This window comes from Dermochelys coriacea, chromosome 20, assembly GCF_009764565.3.
Source record: "Dermochelys coriacea isolate rDerCor1 chromosome 20, rDerCor1.pri.v4, whole genome shotgun sequence".
NCBI lineage: Eukaryota > Metazoa > Chordata > Testudines > Dermochelyidae > Dermochelys > Dermochelys coriacea.
Window position 1 is genome coordinate 1,102,142 of NC_050087.2, and position 15,526 is coordinate 1,117,667.

Below are 15,526 nucleotides of genomic sequence, written 5' to 3' on the forward strand. Positions count from 1 at the left end.
AGAGGGGCAGGGGGCAATGCAGTGAGCTGGGTTGGATCCATCCTCCACTGCGGCCACCCTTCTGTCCCTGCCCAGACACGTGCTTTGGGGAGCTGCACTGCCCCTTCCCAGCAGATATGCCCCGAGGGGGCTGGCCAGCCTTTCCATGTCCGTCCCTTTTACCCATTCCTGGCTGGGGTGGGGAGAAGAGGGGATAGGGTAACACTGCTGCTGGGTAGCCCTTTCTGCAACCTTTCACCGAGCGCACTCAGAACGCAGCGCCCAGGGGGCCGGACATCATCCCTGCCAGGCGCCTCTGGGGCCTGATTCAGCAGGTTGGGGCCTGGCAGAGCTTTGTGGCTCACATTTGCTCTGCACAGGGATCCACGCACCCCTGGCTGAACTCCCGTCTGGACGGGTCATTGCTCCACACCCGATGGCTAGACTGGGGCAAAGGGCCTGCAGGGCAAACCTCACTCACCGCCCAGGGAACTGCCCTGTGCACCAGGTCTGCATCATGGTGTGTGTGGTGGGGAGGTCCAGGGCAGGCCGAGGATGCACCATCCCCCAGAGTCCTTGAATGAGGGAGGCAGGTGTGGCCTCCCCTTTGCCCCGCCCCAGGGCAGGGTTGTGTCTATCCCAGCCAGTGCCTGGCTCAACATAAAACCCAGGATAGACATTTGGGCCCATGCTTGGCCTTGGCTGTTCCAGAGCCCTGGTGAGAAATGTGGCAGGGGAGCCCCCAACGCAAAGGTGTCACAATCTCCATTTTACAGCAGGAGAAATCGAGGCAGAGTCAAGCTGGGACTTGCCCCAGGTCACACAGTCAGAGGCTGAACTGGGAATAGAACCCAGGAGTCCTGGCTCCCAATTGCCTGCTCTGCCCAATAAAATACACTCCCTGCTAGGCAGTGGTGGATTAGGCACTGGGCCAACCGGGCCAGTGCCCAGGGGCCCCAGCCAATTGGGGGTCCCCCCAGAACATGGGTGTCCCTGTCCCTGACCCACTTCACCTGCCTGGCACCTGTGCTGAGGAGCGAGGGAAGCCCCTGTGCCCCAACCTCACTACCCAGCAGGAGCGCGGGGCAGGCAGAGCAGGGCAAGTCCCCATGCCCTGATCCAACTTCCTGGTGGGAGCACCGGGGGGGGGGGCTGCAGGAAGAAGGGGTGGGGAGGGGCCCCCATTTGCTTTGGCCCAGGGCCTCACAAACCCCTAATCCACCTCTGCTGTGGGGGCGGGACTGGGCTAGGACGCAGGGTGGTCTAGTGGATGGGATACTGGCCTGGAAGACCTGAGTTCTGTTCCTACTCTGACACTGACTTGTTGCAAGACTTTAGGCAAGTCCCTTCCCCTCCCTGTGCCCAGTTTTCCCTCTGGCCCTTGTCTATTTAGCTTATGAGCTCCAGAGCATGGACTGTCTGGCACTGTGTCTGTGTAGCACCTGGAATGCCGGGGCCATGAGTGGGGGTCCCCCAGTGTTGCTGGTATGCTAATCCGACTATCAGCACCGCAGGGCTGTAACCACTAGGGACTGGATCCCCGCCAGGGCTTGGCACAAGGCACGTCACTCCCCATGTGTCTAACGGGCAGGGAGCGGGGTGACTCCCCCCCAGAGCACCCAGCTGCCTGGGATTGTCCCTCAGGTCTGACAGCCAGGCCTGCTGCTGAGATGGTTTCTATTAAAGCTCAGTTCACAGGTGACTTTTCCCGGCCTTGGGAGACCCATCCAGCATGGACACCGCTGCCCCCACTGGTAAATCACCCACAAGATGGGCTCGGCTCTCCTGCAACCAGTGAGTCCCTACAGAAACTCCTGCCTTCCTCCCCCAGGAACTGGCCTCCTGCGTCAGCTCCCCCAGCGGCTGCCTGAGTGTGGAATTAGGGGTCTAACATTACAGGCTGGTGCCCCCCTCCCAGCCCCTGAGCCAAGGGCTGCTGCTGATCAGTCCGAGCCCAAGCTGAGCAGGGTGAAGGGCTGTGGATATGCATGAGAGTGTGTGTGTGTGTGTGCGCGCGCACACACGCACACCCCTGTGTGAGTTGCTCTGTGTGTGTCTGAGCGCACGGGCTCAGGGCTGCTCTTACGGCTTGTACTGGTTCCAGAATGGCTGTGTGGCTGGACATTTATGGTATGGGTTACAGATACGTTCTTTTCACAGTCAAGGGCACAGCTAAATCCAGAGCCAGGCATTTTCCTGCCAAGACTCCCAGCAGAACCTGATTGCTGGCACCAAGCAGCAGACCCAGCCGGGGCAGCTCCCTCCCCCCTGCCAGATACCTTTCTGATTATACTGCACCCCTTCTAAACAGGGCTTTTCCATGGAAATTTCCCTTCGGAGCAGGTGACCTGTCACGATAAGGGGCTGGGCTTTTATTAGACGGGATTTCAGATCAGGCAAAGTGTAATTTGGCTGCCCCCTGCCCAATCCCTTCCCCGGTCACATGCAGCGTTGGCTGAGTGGTTAGAACGGGGGCCGCAGGAGTCCTGGGTTCTAGCCCCAGCCCTGGGAAGGCAGGGGGTGTAGTAGTTAGATCAGAGATGGATTGGGGTGCAGGACTCCTGGGGTCTAGCCCAGCCCTGGAGGAAGTGAGGCTGAGTGGAAGGCAATAGGACTGGAAGTCAAGCTTTCTCTGGGTTCTGCTCCTTGCTGTTCCACTGACACTGCTTGACCTTGCAAGTGACCTTGTGTCAGCAGCCCCCCCGTGATCCCCTAATACTCTCCAACGTCTCCGCTGCCTCCCAGGGAGGGGCTGGTGGGTGTGAGGTTAATTCATTCAAGATCAGTGAATGGGTTCACCAGGCACCTGCTGGGCTCCTGGTACAGGTGGAGCTGGGGCTCTTACTGTGAGAGTCCTGGAGGTGCAGCGTCACCAGCCTGCCAGCTGGAGCCCAGGATGCAGGTGGGGAGTTGAACCCTTTGTGCTGGGATAATTTCAGGCAGGAAAGGCTATGTGTATGTGTCAGGGAGATAGCCAGAATGGGGAAGCTGGAGCAGTGAGGGAGAGGTGGGAAGGAGATGGAGTAGGCACAGAGCCAAGAGGGGGCCATGCACCAGACAGAAGCCCCTGCTGTCAGTGTGGGGTGTGGGGGTGCAGGCCAGCTCTGTCATCTGGAAGCAGCAGCACATTGGCACTCAAGGGATAATGGGCTAGGGAGCCTGCCCAGGTCTGGCTCCGAACCTGGTGGGGATAGCAGTGCCCTTGGGGGTGCTCAGCAAAGAACCAGCCCCCTCCCCAAGGTCCCCCACCCACCCCAGGACCAGAGGCAACAGGAGGGTCCCAGGAGCAGGACAGGACGGTACCAGCAGCACATGGCTGAAGCCAGGCGTGCTGCCCTCCCATCACATGGGGCCAGGAGATACTCTGGGACTGCAGGTGAGTTGCAGGCCGAGGGTAGCCCAGGGCTCACCAGGGCTGTCGCTGGGGTAGCAATCCGAGCCAGGCGCGCACCCTCTGTGCACGGTCATGCGGGGCAGTGACAAAGGCAGTTCGAATCCCAAGAACCAGCCTTTAGAAAACCCCCTGGTGCAGCCCAGGGATCCCTATTCAGTGCCCCCCATGCCGGGTCAGGACACCATTATCTGTTCCTCTGCAGCAGGTCATGTTAGGAAACCATGGCACATGCCCCACTATGCCCCCCTTCCTCGGGCCCGGGGCTGTGTCCAGAGCTGGCCTTCACCTAGCAGCAGGGGTGCCTTGCTGGGGTATCCCCAGGGAGGGCCTGGTGGGCCCACCTGGCCCAGTGTGGTTAGCCCTGCCTGTGACGAAGTGGGACTGTTCTTCATGTTTCCTCTGAATATTGTGGGGGTGCCTCAGTTTCCCCTATGCAGTTCTTAAGTATTTAGGGAGTGGGATAAGGGTGTATGATCCTTGCAGAGCCCTAGAGGGCAGGTGTGTGCAGGGGTCTGGACACAGAGAATGGCCGACACCCTGTTTCCTGGCCACTGATGGCCTGGGCCCTTCCCCCCTGCAAGGTGAGAGCTAAAGGGTTGGAGAACAAAGGAATCCGGTGACCTACTGGCCCGGGTAAAGGGACAAGGCTCCGGGGGGGGGGGGTCCTGTTCTCTGCATCTACAAGTTCTGTTATAATCACAGGTTTCAGAGTAGCAGCCGTGTTAGTCTGTATTTGCAAAAAGAAAAGGAGTACTTGTGGCACCTTAGAGACTAACAAATTTATTAGAGCATAAGCTTTCGTGAAGTGAGCTGTAGCTCACGAAAGCTTATGCTCTAATAAATTTGTTAGTCTCTAAGGTGCCACAAGTACTCCTTTTCTTTTTACAAGTTCTGTGTTAGACCATGTTCCTGTCGTCTAATAAACCTTCTGTTTTACTGGCTGGCTGAGAGTCACGTCTGACTGCGGAGTTGGGGGGCAGGACCCTCTGGCTTCCCCAGGAGCCCCGTCTGAGCAGACTCGCTGTGGGAAGCACACGGAGGGGCAGAGGATGCTGAATGCTCCAAGGTCAGACCCAGGAAGGTGGAAGCCGGGTGAGCTTTTTGCCCTGCAGTCAGTCTGCTCACAGAAAGGAGATTTCCCCAGAGTCCTGACTGGCTTCATAGGGAGCAATTCCAGAGCATTGCCCGGGGACTCCTTGGCAGTCAGCATCTCCAGTGTCTCGGCACTGGGACCCAGGAATCTCCCTGCACCCAGCCAGTTCCAACCCTCTTCCTGGGTCCCACCTGCCCCACGGAGCTGAATGCCCAAGTTAGAGGGACCTCAAGGTGGAGGGTTATATGGATGGCAGTGGTGTGGATGGTCCCTTGTCAGCAGCTGCCCTGGCCCCTCACAGGGAGATGGGCATGGCTGGGCCCTTGGCATGGCACCTTGGGAACGCCCCTCTGTCCCACACAAAAGGCTTCCAGGCTCCCCAGCTCGGAGAACCCATAATTACAGACAAATATAGGCCCATGTCCATGGAGATGGTGCCAGGAGCCACGGTGCCTCCCGAACTGGCCAGGGAGTGCAGAGCTCTGGGCAGGATGCTAGGCAGTGGGCAGCCCTGTAATCAGCCTGGTGTTCTCCCTCCGGGTGCAGCTGCCTCCATCCCTTTCTGTCTTTTAATTATGAAATGTCTCCCAAGGTAATTTGGGGACTGGTGGAACAGCCAGCCTGGAGGTCGGTATCCTCCCTCTACCTGCTGCCATGATACCTTGGGGATGGGCTCCTCCTAGCTCTCAGCCACTGTGGCCCTTCAGCCCTTGGACCCCTCCACTGGGGCTGTCAACAAAGAAGCCTGAGCTGAGACCATTCAAACTCATTGCACTGCAAGGGTCTTGACCTGGACTAGGTTGGAACAGGTGCTGCAAAAGCCAGAAGCTCCATGTTCCAATGACCAGCTCCCTGCATGCACAGCCCTGACCCCACAGGCCATGTCCTCTGGGCTTGTCCACACGAGGAAGTTGCACCTGTGGTTTTAAACCAGTGTCGGCAAACCAGGCCACCTCCCATGTGGACACTCTCCTCTTGGTTTAAATGAGGCTTATTTTCATTGAACTCAAATCAGTTTGGAACTGGCTTAAGCTGAACCCAACAAAGCCCCTCCTGGAACCAAACTCAGAGTGTCCACCCATGCTGGCGCCGGTTTCATATGAAAGTTAAACTGGAGCAACTTCCTTGTGTAGCTGAAGCTGCCTTGCCCTGCACCCCGTGTAGTCCTGAGCCTAGGGCAGTGCAGGGTGGGGGCCCGGGAATCACTCCAGAGCAGAGGCTTGTGAGTGGTTTGTGTCTCAAGGCTACTCTTCTGCTGCGGCAAACTGGGTGTTTGTTACCATGGGGCGCAGGGGGTGCTGCTGGCCTGTGTCACCAGAGGACTGAACTGGATTATGGCATGCCAGGGTGGTAAGGTTTGGTTTATTAGCAGGAAACCCTACCTGTTCTGCTCTCACCTAGGAGACGGCTGGTTTCCTAGTAACTAGCCGGGACTGGAGATACAGTTAATCCATGCAACCTCAGGGGCCTAATGCAGGCTGCTACCGGTGGAGATGGTGCATATTAACCCTTTGGGAGCTAGTGAGCTCTGGGATGGTGGGTCCCAATTCATGAGCGACCCCCCCCCAAAATATTAACTGGTTTATTTTCTGGAGAGAAGCTGCCCGGAGTCTCTTACTAAATTAACAATGTGATTTATGGAGTGTGATTTAGGAGTCTCTGACCCCTCCCCTCCCCCCAGCCTCTAAGTCACTGGTTCAAATCCAGCCTGGTTTGGTAGTGGCTGAAATGGGCTATTTTCTCATGGCCCATGCATGCAATGAGTTTGATGGGTCTCAGACCAGTTCCTTGCAGAACAGGCGTGTCCACATCACCGAAGCCACCCTCACTGGTGTTGGCAGTCCCAGGAGCGAGACCGAGGACTGAATGGGCCAGGAAGAGTGAGGTCCGGGTTGAGGGGCCCCTAGGGCAACAGCACACCAGGGCAGTATGTGGCACTCCTGCCTGGAGTGTCCCTGGACAGAGGGTTTTGTCTCCAGCGCTGTCTGCCACCAGCTTTCTCTGGCACACAAGTCACCGGGGTGTTCTACCGAGAGGGGAATCTGGCAGGGGTCTGCCCAGCAGGAGGAGCCTGGATTTGGGAGTAAAATATAAACCCAGCCTGAGCCCTTGGCACCGCGCTGCCACGTTTGTGGGACAGATCGATTTCCTGCAGGCCAGTGTGCACAAAGTCCCTCCCCTCCTGGCACTTGTGCTGTGGCCAGGCTGCTAAGGGCTGTGAAGGCACAGGAACTCACCCGCACACCTTGACCCCACATGGCCACAGACAGACACGTCCATCACCTCCACGTGCACCCACCCACCCCCAAGCACATCCTGCCTCCGTGCATACCACACACACAATCCCTTCCCTGCACCCCCACGCTTTCTCCATGCACACACACAGGCAGTTGCCCCACCTCTCACACACACTCATATCCCCGATGGAGCTTCACCAGACTGTTTGCAACGGGATATTGTGTGGGGAAGATTTAATTCTTGGGATGAATTCTAGGACTGAGAGGCCTCATTTTGACCGGTTTCAGAGTAGCAGCCGTGTTAGTCTGTATTCGCAAAAAGAAAAGGAGTACTTGTGGCACCTTAGAGACTAACAAATTTATTAGAGCATAAGCTTTCGTGAGCTACAGCTCACTTCATCGGATGCATTTGGTGGAAAAAACAGAGTAGAGATTTATATACACACACACAGAGAACATGAAACAATGGGTTTATCATACACACTGTAAGGAGAGTGATCACTTAAGATAAGCCATCACCAGCAGCAGGGGGGGGGAAAGGAGGAAAACCTTTCATGGTGACAAGCAGGTAGGCTAATTCCAGCAGTTAACAAGAATATCAGAGGAACAGTGGGGGGTGGGGTGGGAGGGAGAAATACCATGGGGAAATAGTTTTACTTTGTGTAATGACTCATCCATTCCCAGTCTCTATTCAAGCCTAAGTTAATTGTATCCAGTTTGCAAATTAATTCCAATTCAGCAGTCTCTCCTTGGAGTCTGTTTTTGAAGCTTTTTTGTTGAAGTATAGCCACTCTTAGGTCTGTGATCGAGTGACCAGAGAGATTGAAGTGTTCTCCAACTGGTTTTTGAATGTTATAATTCTTGACGTCTGATTTGTGTCCATTCATTCTTTTACGTAGAGACTGTCCAGTTTGGCCAATGTACATGGCAGAGGGGCATTGCTGGCACATGATGGCATATATCACATTGGTAGATGCGCAGGTGAACGAGCCTCTGATAGTGTGGCTGATGTGATTAGGCCCTATGATGGTGTCCCCTGAATAGATATGTGGACAGAGTTGGCAACGGGCTTTGTTGCAAGGATAGGTTCCTGGGTTAGTGGTTCTGTTGTGTGGTGTGTGGTTGCTGGTGAGTATTTGCTTCAGATTGGGGGGCTGTCTGTAAGCAAGGACTGGTCTGTCTCCCAAGATCTGTGAGAGTGATGGCTCGTCCTTCAGGATAGGTTGTAGATCCTTGATGATGCGTTGGAGAGGTTTTAGTTGGGGGCTGAAGGTGATGGCTAGTGGCGTTCTGTTGTTTTCTTTGTTGGGCCTGTCCTGTAGTAGGTGACTTCTGGGTACTCTTCTGGCTCTGTCAATCTGTTTCTTCACTTCAGCAGGTGGGTATTGTAGTTGTAGGAATGCATGATAGAGATCTTGTAGGTGTTTGTCTCTGTCTGAGGGGTTGGAGCAAATGCGGTTATATCGTAGCGCTTGGCTGTAGACAATGGATCGAGTGGTATGATCTGGATGAAAGCTAGAGGCATGTAGGTAGGAATAGCGGTCAGTAGGTTTCCGATATAGGGTGGTGTTTATGTGACCATCGCTTATTAGCACCGTAGTGTCCAGGAAGTGGATCTCTTGTGTGGACTGGTTCAGGCTGGGGAGGGTCTGAGCCATTAGGCAAGATATGGGGGGTGCTGGAGTTTTTGGGGGCAGGCCGGGGGAGTTAGGGGTCCCTGAGTTTTGAGGGTGAGTCTAAGGGTGCTCAGTTTGGGACAAGCCTGATTTGGGGGGTTAATGTGGGGGAGACATAGCTCATGTTTTTGAGGTGAGCCTAGGCCACAGTGAAAAACAGAGGGAGTTGCACATGCTCTGCCCCGGGAGAGCCCCACAGGGAGTTTGGGGTGGCCCTGGCACAACCCCCCTGGAAGCAAAGCAGTAAGACAGCTCTGTGTTAACCCCCCAAGTGAATCCCAAGCAGCAGAAGAAAGACCCTGGCTGGCCCCCTAGTGCACAGGGCTCCTCCCCCACTACCGCTGCCCTGGGGTTTCTCCCCATCTGGCCCCAGGGGTGCCAGGGACTGCCCCGCTGGGCGGGGGCCCCAACAAGGTCAGGCCAGCCACTGTGCAGAGAGGAGGGCTGGGGATAGGGTGACCAGATGTCCCAATTTCATAGGGACAGTCCCACTTTAGGGGTCTTTTTCTTGTATAGGCTCCTATTACCCCCCACCCCCTGTCCCGATTTTTCACACTTGCTGTCTGGTCACCCTAGCTGGGGGTTCCCCCAGGTCAGGCCAGCCACATGCAGGGAGGGGGGCTGGGGGGCTCCCCAGAATCAGGCCAGTAAGGTGCAGGGAGGGGGACTGGGGGTTCCCCCAGCATCAGGCCAGTCACTTGCAGGGAGGGGGGCTCCCCAGGATCAGGCCAGCCACGTGCAGGGAGGGGGGCTGGGGGTTCCCCCAGGATCAGGCCAATCACGTGCAGGGAGGGGGTTGGGGGGTTCCCCCAGGATCAGGCCAGTCACATGCACGGAGGGGGGCTGCGGGTTCCCCCAGGATCAGGCCAGTCACGTGCAGGGAGGGGGTTGGGGGTTTCCCCCAGGATCAGGCCAGTCACGTGCAGGGAGGGGGGCTGGGGGGCTCCCCAGGATCAGGCCAGTCACGTGCAGGGAGGGGGTTGGGGGTTTCCCCCAGGATCAGGCCAGTCACGTGCAGGGAGGGGGCTGGGGGGCTCCCCAGGATCAGGCCAGTCACGTGCAGGGAGGGGGGTGGGGGGCTCCCCAGGATCAGGCCAGTCACGTGCAGGGAGGGGGTTGGGGGTTTCCCCCAGGATCAGGCCAGTCACGTGCAGGGAGGGGGGCTGGGGGGCTCCCCAGGATCAGGCCAGTCACTTGCAGGGAGGGGGGCTGGGGGGCTCCCCAGGATCAGGTCAGCCACGTGCAGGGAGGGAGGCTGCGGGTTCCCCCAGGATCAGGCCAGTCAGGTGCAGGGAGGGGGCTGGGGGGGCTCCCCAGGTCAGGCCAGCCACGTGCAGGGAGGGGGGCTGGGGGTTCCCCCAGGATCAGGCCAGTCACTTGCAGAGAGGGGGGCTGCGGGTTCCCCCAGGATCAGGCCAGTCACGTGCAGGGAGGGGGGCTGGGGGGCTCCCCAGGATCAGGCCAGTCACTTGCAGGGAGGGGGGCTGGGGGGCTCCCCAGGTCAGGCCAGCCACGTGCAGGGAGGGGGCTGGGGGTTCCCCCAGGATCAGGCCAGTCACGTGCAGGGAGGGGGTTGGGGGTTTCCCCCAGGATCAGGCCAGTCACGTGCAGGGAGGGGGGCTGGGGGGCTCCCCAGGATCAGGCCAGTCACGTGCAGGGAGGGGGGCTGGGGGGCTCCCCAGGTCAGGCCAGCCACGTGCAGGGAGGGGGGCTGCGGGTTCCCCCAGGATCAGGCCAGTCACGTGCAGGGAGGGGGGCTGGGGGGCTCCCCAGGATCAGGCCAGTCACTTGCAGGGAGGGGGGCTGGGGGGCTCCCCAGGTCAGGCCAGCCACGTGCAGGGAGGGGGGCTGGGGGTTCCCCCAGGATCAGGCCAGTCACTTGCAGAGAGGGGGGCTGCGGGTTCCCCCAGGATCAGGCCAGTCACGTGCAGGGAGGGGGCTGGGGGGCTCCCCAGGATCAGGCCAGTCACTTGCAGGGAGGGGGGCTGGGGGGCTCCCCAGGTCAGGCCAGCCACGTGCAGGGAGGGGGGCTGCGGGTTCCCCCAGGATCAGGCCAGTCACGTGCAGGGAGGGGGGCTGGGGGGCTCCCCAGGATCAGGCCAGTCACTTGCAGGGAGGGGGGCTGGGGGGCTCCCCAGGTCAGGCCAGCCACGTGCAGGGAGGGGGGCTGGGGGTTCCCCCAGGATCAGGCCAGCCACGTGCAGGGAGGGGGGCTGCGGGTTCCCCCAGGATCAGGCCAGCCACGTGCAGGGAGGGGGGCTGCGGGTTCCCCCAGGATCAGGCCAGTCACGTGCAGGGAGGGGGTTGGGGGTTTCCCCCAGGATCAGGCCAGTCACGTGCAGGGAGGGGGGCTGGGGGGCTCCCCAGGATCAGGCCAGTCACTTGCAGGGAGGGGGGCTGGGGGGCTCCCCAGGTCAGGCCAGCCACGTGCAGGGAGGGGGGCTGCGGGTTCCCCCAGGATCAGGCCAGTCACGTGCAGGGAGGGGGGCTGGGGGGCTCCCCAGGATCAGGCCAGTCACTTGCAGGGAGGGGGGCTGGGGGGCTCCCCAGGTCAGGCCAGCCACGTGCAGGGAGGGGGCTGGGGGTTCCCCCAGGATCAGGCCAGCCACGTGCAGGGAGGGGGGCTGCGGGTTCCCCCAGGATCAGGCCAGTCACGTGCAGGGAGGGGGTTGGGGGTTTCCCCCAGGATCAGGCCAGTCACGTGCAGGGAGGGGGGCTGGGGGGCTCCCCAGGATCAGGCCAGTCACTTGCAGGGAGGGGGGCTGGGGGGCTCCCCAGGTCAGGCCAGCCACGTGCAGGGAGGGGGGCTGGGGGTTCCCCCAGGATCAGGCCAGTCACTTGCAGAGAGGGGGGCTGCGGGTTCCCCCAGGATCAGGCCAGTCACGTGCAGGGAGGGGGCTGGGGGGCTCCCCAGGATCAGGCCAGTCACTTGCAGGGAGGGGGGCTGGGGGGCTCCCCAGGATCAGGCCAGCCACGTGCAGGGAGGGGGCTGCGGGTTCCCCCAGGATCAGGCCAGCCACGTGCAGGGAGGGGGCTGCGGGTTCCCCCAGGATCAGGCCAGTCACGTGCAGGGAGGGGGCTGGGGGGCTCCCCAGGTCAGGCCAGCCACGTGCAGGGAGGGGGGCTGGGGGTTCCCCCAGGATCAGGCCAGTCACTTGCAGAGAGGGGGGCTGCGGGTTCCCCCAGGATCAGGCCAGCCACGTGCAGGGAGGGGGGCTGGGGGTTCCCCCAGGATCAGGCCAGTCACTTGCAGGGAGGGGGGCTGGGGGGCTCCCCAGGTCAGGCCAGCCACGTGCAGGGAGGGGGCTGGGGGTTCCCCCAGGATCAGGCCAGCCACGTGCAGGGAGGGGGGCTGCGGGTTCCCCCAGGATCAGGCCAGTCACGTGCAGGGAGGGGGCTGGGGGGCTCCCCAGGATCAGGCCAGTCACTTGCAGGGAGGGGGGCTGGGGGGCTCCCCAGGTCAGGCCAGCCACGTGCAGGGAGGGGGCTGCGGGTTCCCCCAGGATCAGGCCAGTCACGTGCAGGGAGGGGGCTGGGGGGCTCCCCAGGATCAGGCCAGTCACTTGCAGGGAGGGGGGCTGGGGGGCTCCCCAGGTCAGGCCAGCCACGTGCAGGGAGGGGGGCTGCGGGTTCCCCCAGGATCAGGCCAGCCACGTGCAGGGAGGGGGCTGCGGGTTCCCCCAGGATCAGGCCAGTCACTTGCAGGGAGGGGGGCTGGGGGGCTCCCCAGGTCAGGCCAGCCACGTGCAGGGAGGGGGGCTGCGGGTTCCCCCAGGATCAGGCCAGTCACGTGCAGGGAGGGGGCCTGGGGGGCTCCCCAGGTCAGGCCAGCCACGTGCAAGGAGGGGGCTGCGGGTTCCCCCAGGATCAGGCCAGTCACGTGCAGGGAGGGGGCTGCGGGTTCCCCCAGGATCAGGCCAGCCACGTGCAGGGAGGGGGCTGCGGGTTCCCCCAGGATCAGGCCAGTCACGTGCAGGGAGGGGGCTGGGGGGCTCCCCAGGATCAGGCCAGTCACTTGCAGGGAGGGGGGCGGGGGGGCCCCCCCGCTCAGGCCAGCCACGTGCAGGGAGGGGGGCTGCGGGTTCCCCCAGGATCAGGCCAGCCACGTGCAGGGAGGGGGCTGCGGGTTCCCCCAGGATCAGGCCAGTCACGTGCAGGGAGGGGGCTGGGGGGCTCCCCAGGATCAGGCCAGTCACTTGCAGGGAGGGGGGCTGGGGGGCTCCCCAGGTCAGGCCAGCCACGTGCAGGGAGGGGGGCTGCGGGTTCCCCCAGGATCAGGCCAGCCACGTGCAGGGAGGGGGCTGCGGGTTCCCCCAGGATCAGGCCAGTCACGTGCAGGGAGGGGGCTGGGGGGCTCCCCAGGATCAGGCCAGTCACGTGCAGGGAGGGGGGCTGGGGGGCTCCCCAGGTCAGGCCAGCCACGTGCAGGGAGGGGGGCTGCGGGTTCCCCCAGGATCAGGCCAGCCACGTGCAGGGAGGGGGCTGCGGGTTCCCCCAGGATCAGGCCAGTCACGTGCAGGGAGGGGGCTGGGGGGCTCCCCAGGATCAGGCCAGCCACGTGCAGGGAGGGGGCTGCGGGTTCCCCCAGGATCAGGCCAGTCACGTGCAGGGAGGGGGCTGGGGGGCTCCCCAGGATCAGGCCAGTCACTTGCAGGGAGGGGGGCTGGGGGGCTCCCCAGGTCAGGCCAGCCACGTGCAGGGAGGGGGGCTGCGGGTTCCCCCAGGATCAGGCCAGCCACGTGCAGGGAGGGGGCTGCGGGTTCCCCCAGGATCAGGCCAGTCACGTGCAGGGAGGGGGCTGGGGGGCTCCCCAGGATCAGGCCAGTCACTTGCAGGGAGGGGGGCTGGGGGGCTCCCCAGGTCAGGCCAGCCACGTGCAGGGAGGGGGGCTGCGGGTTCCCCCAGGATCAGGCCAGCCACGTGCAGGGAGGGGGCTGCGGGTTCCCCCAGGATCAGGCCAGTCACGTGCAGGGAGGGGGCTGGGGGGCTCCCCAGGATCAGGCCAGTCACTTGCAGGGAGGGGGGCTGGGGGGCACCCCAGGTCAGGCCAGCCACGTGCAGGGAGGGGGGCTGCGGGTTCCCCCAGGATCAGGCCAGCCACGTGCAGGGAGGGGGCTGCGGGTTCCCCCAGGATCAGGCCAGTCACGTGCAGGGAGGGGGCTGGGGGGCTCCCCAGGATCAGGCCAGCCACGTGCAGGGAGGGGGGCTGCGGGTTCCCCCAGGATCAGGCCAGTCACGTGCAGGGAGGGGGCTGGGGGGCTCCCCAGGATCAGGCCAGCCACGTGCAGGGAGGGGGGCTGCGGGTTCCCCCAGGATCAGGCCAGTCACGTGCAGGGAGGGGGGCTGGGGGGCTCCCCAGGTCAGGCCAGCCACGTGCAGGGAGGGGGGCTGCGGGTTCCCCCAGGATCAGGCCAGTCACGTGCAGGGAGGGGGGCTGGGGGGCTCCCCAGGTCAGGCCAGCCACGTGCAGGGAGGGGGGCTGCGGGTTCCCCCAGGATCAGGCCAGTCACGTGCAGGGAGGGGGCTGGGGGGCCTCCACCCCCGGGCTGCCCCCGGCCGGGCCCCGCCTCCCCTGGCGGGGAAACGCTGGCGGCGCCGGGGTTATTTCGGGCTCCGCGTCTATTTTTAGCGCGGCGGGCTCGGGGATTCCAGCGACGTCAGCTGAGCCCGGGCTGACGTCACGGGCCCCCGCTCGCGAGCCGAGCTGCGCGGCGGCGGCGGCTGGGGGCCCCCCGCGCTGGGCAGGGGGGCCGGGGGCTCGCGGGCCCCGCCCCGGCAGGAGGCGGTGGAGAAGCAGGGAGCTGGCGGAGGCGTGCGAGTGAGCAGGTGACCGCCGGGGGCAGGGGAGCCCCGAGGTGTGACTGCGCGCCCCCCCTGCAAGGGTGTGTCCCCCCCGGTGTGTGCGCGCGCCCCCGTGCACCCCTGGTGTGAGTAGGCACGCCCCCCCATGTGTCTGCCCCCTTCGTGCGCCCCCTTGTGTGGGTGGGGTCGTGGTGTGCGCATGTGCGCCCCTCCCGCTCTGAGCCCCAAGTCTGTACAGCAGGGACATAAACTGTGCTGGGTCTGTGCCCCCTCCCCCCCCAATCTGCAGGCTGGCAGGGAAGCTGGAGTTACCTGGGTCTGTGCTCTGTATTGGGGGGCGTGGATCTCTGTCTCCCCATTGTCACACTTCAGATGAATCAGTTTCCCCCCCCCACACTCAATTGTCACCCTGTGTAGATACTTTTTGGGAGGGAGGGGCAGAAAGTCTCATCCTCTTCTTCCTCCTCACCCCCCCCCCAGCCTATACCTATGGGACCTGCTGTCTTGGGGCGGAGGTCTCTTCCCCCTTTCCTGGCCCCCTTCTGGACTGAGCTTTGTGCCCCCAGATTTTTTTTTCAGTGCATTTGCTTTTGTATTTTACTTTATTTCCTGTGCAAAGATTCAGCTCGCGGTGGGGGCGGGGGGAGGCAGGGAATGGGCTACGGAGCCCCCTGTCCTTGGGTCACTGATTATGGGTTGTCACACTGCTGCATGGAATGAGCTTGATGGGTCTCAGCCTAGGGAGCCCCCAGCAGAGTTGGCATGGTTGGCATTGACTGCCCACCCGCTCCCACCTTGCTGGCTGAGCAATGAGGCCAAGGAGTTCGCAAGCTAGAGACTAAACTCCCCTGTCAGCCCGTGGGGGGGGGGCAGTGAACTGTGGGGCATTTCTAATGCAGCCATCGCTGCCAGCCCTGCACCCAAATCACCCAAGGAAACTCCCCGCTCTATCCAGCATCAGGGATTTCTCCCTCTGGACCCCTGAGATCCAGGCCAACCCTTCATGCTGACGCAAGTGGCAGGACACCTGGCACACCCCGAACAGGCAGCGCCCATACCGCGCCCTAGACTGTGACCGTCTCAGCACCTGCTGTGCTCTCGTCCCAGCCACTTACCTGTCTCCCCGCTGGTGGGCCCCAAAGAGAAGCAAATCGGCGCTGAGGAGCAGTGCAGGGGGACGTGGCATCACCAGCCTCTGGTTTAACAGTCCCCCCAGCTGTGCCCGGGAGAGTGAGGCCAGGGCAAGTTGGACAGTGGCCCTGAGCCATTTCAGGAAGTCACTCCTGAACCAGTGTGGCTGCAACCTGTCCCCCTGAGTGGGTAGGTGGGTGCTCTCTGCTGGGCA